Consider the following 6000-nt stretch of genomic DNA (forward strand, 5'->3'; position numbering starts at 1 on the left):
ATTATGGGACATACGGATGACACACACACACACACACACACACACACACACATTGTTGTCTTTGATGTGTGAAAAGTTTTATCTAATTTAGTTTTATTTTTTATTTTTATTTGGTCGCACAGTTTTCCTTTAAATTTGTCAAGTTTGTCGCGGAGCTTTGACTCCAGTGTGAGTGTGCAGAGCATAAATGAATATCAATGTGTGAATATAAATGTGCAGTGCCTCCACACACACACACACACACACACACACACACACACACACACACACACACACACACACTCACTGGTCTCTGTGCTTATTAGCCGGCTGCTGTGTCACCTCAGTGGCAGAGGTTGTTCTGGGGTCAAAGAGCATGTGTGCCCTTCGTCTTCACCCTCCTCCTCCTCCTCCATACTTCCTCTTCAGACCCAAATTGGAGCTTGTGGCGAGCGTGTGTGTGTGTGTGTGTGTGTGTGTGGTTTAGAGGGATGTGCTCCCTTATTTGAACAAGCCGTTGGAAGCAGTGAAGTAGCACATTCCTGTGTAACACACACACACACCCTTAAACTGCTGCAGGAGTGTGTGTGAGTCTTTCTGCTTCACTGACAGTACGCAGTGTGTGTGTGTGTGTGTGTGTGTGTGTGTGTGACATTTGTTTTACTTTACTCAGACGATTAGAACTCATCACAGGAACAAAGTCGCTCAGACGCAGAACAAAAGTTGTTTTAACTTAGTCGTCGGACATGTTGGTTCAGAACAGAGACGTCACTGTGTTTTAATCAATAACCAATCGATCAATATCTGCCCTGATGACGACACTGTGAGGCTGAAACCATCCGGTGAAGTCAGAGGACTCATGTCAAAGACAGACTGATTAAAACACGTGTGTTACTGACCCAAATATGGCTCACAAGACTGCAAACACACTGCAGCCTACAACTCCCATGATGCAAGGGACAGAAGGAAACAAGGAAGAAAGGAAGGAGGAACGGGAAGATAGAGGAAAAGAGGGAGGAGAGAAGGAAGGACGGATGAAGGGAAGAGGAAAGGAAGGAGTAGAGAAGGGTAGGGAAACAAGAAAGAGTTGAATGAGAAGAGAGAGAGGGAAGGAAGGATGAGGGGAAGGAGGAAAGAAAGAAGGTACGCCAGGGGAAAGACCAGGATAACGACTGGGTAGAGGAGAGGGAGGAAGGAAAGAGGAAAGGAAGGGAGTGGAGAAGAAGAACAAGAAGAGGCAGGAAAGGAGGGATGCTAGAGAAAAGGAAAGAAGGACAGGAGGAAGGAAAGATGTAAGGAAGAAGAAAACAGGAAGGGTGAAGGGAAAAGGAAGGAAGATTGAAGGAGGGGATGAAGAAGGAAAGGAGGAAAGGGGGGATGCAAGGGGAACAACAAGGATGATAGGGGAGAGGAAACAAGAAGGAAAGAAGGGGGGAAGGAGGCGTGCTAGGGAGAAGAGGATGGGAAAAGGAGACGGGACAGGAAGGAGGGAGGAAAGAGACGCAAGCAAGGAGGGAACAGACAGAAAGGAAACAGAGGAAGAAAGAAAAGAGGATGGATGGATGTGAGAGAGAAGGGGACAAGGACAGAGGGAATGAGAGGAGCAGGAGAGGAAGGAAGGGAGGAAGGAAGGAAGGAAGGAATGAAGGAAGGAAGGAAAGGAGGGTCAGCTCTCCATCATCCCTCCATCTCTGTGCTCCCTGCAGCATTTCTCTCCTAATAGGATTTTCTCCCTATTATACCCCATTGTGTGTGTGTGTGTGTGTGTGTGTGTGTGTGTGTGTGTGTGTGTGTGTGTGTGCGTAGCAGTGTGTAGCAGAGTGTGCAGAGTGTGTTTGGTGTGTGTATGAAGGGAAGCAGAGACGAGGATCAAAGCTTCAACTAAGAAACAGCTCGCTTCATCTGGAGGAGCATTTCATGAGTGTGTGTGCACGTGAGAGCGTGCACGTGAGAGTGTGTGTGCACGTGAGTGTGTGTGTGTGTGTGTGTGTGTGTGTCAGGAATATCAAGTCTTTTTTTTCACAGAGAAAGACGAGATAACTGGATGCAAAACTAGACGCAGTAATTGGCAACCGTGTGTGTGTGTGTGTGTGTGTGTGTGTGTGTGTGTGTGTGTGTGTGTGTGTGTGACCTATATCCACAGCCATGCAGAAGTAATGCACACTCCACCCTGAATACACACCCACATCCACACCCTTTCAGGCACACACACACACACACACACACACATTCCCCTACAGTACACTGACTCTCTATAGACACACACACACCAGCAGACTCCATTAAGACCCAGTGAGGTCAGGGGAGGGGACGGGTGGGGTTGGACGCTCTGTGTGTGTGTGTGTGTGTGTGTGTGTGTGTGTGTGTGTGTGTGTGTGTGATGTGCAGCGACAGCATTTTGTCCGACTGGTCTGAGTCCTCCTAAACAACAGTACGGAGGCCCGCAGGTGTCATGGAGGGCAGTGTCGGAGTAAACAAACGTACAGTATCAACAACAACATAAACAGCTGCCTGATTTCCCAGCATGCCTCACCACAACACACACACACACACACAGTCTGCCTCCATGGTTATCTGGCAGCTCCGTGAGGCTGATGTGACCTGAGTCACCTCCTCCTCTCCCTCTCAGGAATCCCAACAATGTGAAGCCTGTGCCCCGTCACTTCCACCTCCACTATCATTACTGGACCTCCAAGGCCACCGTCATGGACCCTGAGGACCCCCCTGACTGAGGAGAGGTCACCAGAGACCACCAACCAGAAGACACAGGGACTACAGACGTGTCCTTTAGCACCACAAAACAGCTGTCTGATACTAAACACATTTTCCCCACAAATACAACATGCTAATGTTATTAGCACAAGCCTATGGCATTTTACATTGTATAAATTAGCCTAGCAGCTAGCAGAGATTTCCTCTGCTCATATTTCAGCCAGGATAAATCACACACAGTGTGTGGAGGCTTTATTGTCTTCATGACTTACTGTGTCTTATGTGTGAAGATAAAGTGAGTCAGATGTCTCCACTGAGGGAAATGGTTTCAGCTTACAGAGACAGACAGGAGGTCTGCGTCATAGCTACGGCGTTGATTCAACACAGAAAGAAATATAATATATAAATTCGACTAAAACATTTCAAATTTTCATCAACTAAGACACTTTATATTTTAATTGACTAAAATGTTTTAAATTTTTGTCTGCTGAAATTCTAAAATTTTCATAGACTAAAACATTTAGAATTTTCATCAACAAAGACATTTTAAATTTTTATCGGCTAAAATGTGTTGAATTTTTGTGACTAACATGTTTTTTTATTTTCATCGACTAAACCGCTTCAAATTTTCATAGACTAAAACATTTTGAATTTTTGTCGGTTATAATGTGTTGAACTTTTGGTGACTAACGTGTTTTTTTTATTTTCACAGACTAAAACGTTTTAAATTTTCGTCAACCAAGACACTTTATATTTTAACTGACTAAAATGTTTTAAATTTTTGTCTGCTGAAATTCTAAAATTTTCATAGACTAAAACGTTTTAAATTTTTGTCGACTCAAATGTGTTGAAGGTTTGGTGACTAACATGTTTTTTTATTTTCATAGACTAAAACGTTTTTGATTTTTTGTCGACTTAAACATTTGAAATTTTCGTCTGCTGACATACAAAAATTTTCATAGACTAAAACGTTTTAAATTTTTGTCGACTCAAATGTGTTGAAGGTTTGGTGACTAACATGTTTTTTTATTTTCATAGACTAAAACGTTTTAAATTTTTGTCGATTCAAATGTGTTGAAGGTTTGGTGACTAACATGTTTTTTTATTTTCATAGACTAAAACATTTTTGATTTTTTGTCGACTTAAACATTTTGAATTTTCGTCGGCTGAAATTCTAAAATTTTCATTGACCAAAATATTTAAAATTTCCATCAACTACAATGTTTTGAATTTTCACTGAACTTTTTCCTAAACCCAACTACGAACTTTCGTTGCCTAACTTCACTTTTGGCACCGCTCACTAGACTGCGAGCTAGGTCACCTTAAACCTTCAGAGTCACATCAGGCCATTAACCATAAAAGGATGAGACCCAAACATCGACAGCAGAGGAACTTAATCCTGTGAGAACCTGCAGGACGTTGGTTCTGTGTTTGACGTCATCATCATTTCTACGAGATATTTGGTGGACGAGTGCAGCAATGACTCGCAGTGAGTCCTGACTCTGTGGTTTCTGATTCAGATCAGGAGGCTGACGGTGAGTCCACAGAGGTGTCAACATGTCAAACTGCTGCTGCAGCTCCAACATCACATCTGTCCGTCTGCCAGAACAGACCCACTTCCTGTCTCCTGTCATGTTTTCCACTCTCCACGGAAAGAGGATGCCGAACCGAGTGTGTGTGTGTGTGTGTGTGTGAGAGAGTGTGTGTAGCTAAAACGCAGCCTCATGACCCGACCTTCGTTTTCATATAGAAGAAGTCAAACTGTGCTTCAGCTCCCACTTCCTGTTGTCTCCGTCCCCGCTATTTTAGACCCGTCCTCTCTGTCCACGCCGTGTCTCTGCTGGAAAATGTGAGCTGTGTTTCCTCTTTGTGTCGAGGTGAGACGCTCCGACACTTCCTCTACATTTATTTAAGGTCTTTATAAATCCACTTAACTCTGAGACTGACGAGAGTCTGAGAGGACAGAGACAAACAGCAGCGTCCGACCTGCTGCCGCTGCGACCAAACATCACCCTGCTGTCCAAAACAAACACACACTCAGTGATCCACCCTCCCCCGCAGAGTCAAACACACACACACACTCTGAGAGACTACACACCACCTCAGCTACATAGTTAAAGGCTGTGGGCCCCAACCTGAGGTCTGGGACCCCACAAAGGGCCTCGAGCTGAGGGCTGAGTAGACTGCTTTAAGTTAAGGGGTTTACAAGTAAACTTTGTTTCATCTTAAGGGGTTGTTTCATTTTATGGGGTCACCAGTCAACTTAACGTCATTTAAAGGGTTCCTTTTAAGGGGTGACAAGTAGGTTTTGCTTTGATGAAGGGGTCACCAGTCGACTTTGCTTCATTTAAAGGGTCAGAAGTCAACTTTGAGTAGTTTTAAGGGGTCACAAGTAGACTCTCCTGACCCCTTAAGGCATCATTAGTAGACTTTGCGTTCATTTTTTAGGGGTTTACGAGTAAACCTTGCTACAAATTTAAGGGGATTTAAGGAGTAATGTGTCAACTTTTCTTCATTTTAGGGGTCTACAAGTAAACTTTGTTTCATTTGAAGGGCTCATAATTCAACTCTGCTTAGTTTTAGGGGTCCAAGAGTAGACTTTGCCTCATTTTAAGGAGTTTATGAGTAGAGTTCGATTGATTTTAATGGTAACACATAGCCTTTGCTACATTTAAAGGGAACATTAGCAGAAGGAAGGAAGGAAAAAGTCAAAAATTGACTTTGATTTATTTTAAGGGTTTTACAAGTCGAGTTTGATTGTTTTAGGGAGTCAAAAACAGACTTTGTTTAATTCAAAGAGGACATTAGTAGACTTTGCCTCATTTTAAAAGGTGACAAACAGACTTTGCCTCATTTAAGGGGTCTCAAACACACTGTGCCTCAGTTTAAGGGGTCACAAACCTACTTTGCCTCAGTTTAAGGGTGACAAACAGACTTTGCCTCAGTTTAAGGGGTCCCAAACAGACTTAGCTTCAGTTTAAGGGGTCACAAACCTACTTTGCCTCAGTTTAAGGGGTGACAAACAGACTTAGCCTCAGTTTAAGGGGTCCCAAACAGACTTAGCCTCAGTTTAAGGGGTCACAAACCTACTTTGCCTCAGTTTAAGGGGTGACAAACAGACTTTGCCTCAGTTTAAGGGGTCCCAAACAGACTTAGCTTCAGTTTAAGGGGTCACAAACAGACTTAGCCTCAGTTTAAGGGGTCCCAAACAGACTTAGCTTCAGTTTAAGGGGTCACAAACAGACTTAGCCTCAGTTTAAGGGGTCCCAAACAGACTTAGCTTCAGTTTAAGGGGTCACAAACCTACTT

The 6000-nt window shown here is 43.6% G+C and overlaps 1 protein-coding gene across 8 annotated transcripts in view; it reads right to left on the reverse strand.

Moving 5' to 3' along the window:
* Positions 1-6000, reverse strand: part of agap1 (ArfGAP with GTPase domain, ankyrin repeat and PH domain 1) — a 193508-nt gene that overhangs the window by 145500 nt on the left and 42008 nt on the right. The window lies entirely within an intron of this gene.

Source organism: Epinephelus moara, chromosome 16 (genome assembly GCF_006386435.1).
Source record: "Epinephelus moara isolate mb chromosome 16, YSFRI_EMoa_1.0, whole genome shotgun sequence".
NCBI classification, from domain to species: Eukaryota; Metazoa; Chordata; class Actinopteri; order Perciformes; family Serranidae; genus Epinephelus; species Epinephelus moara.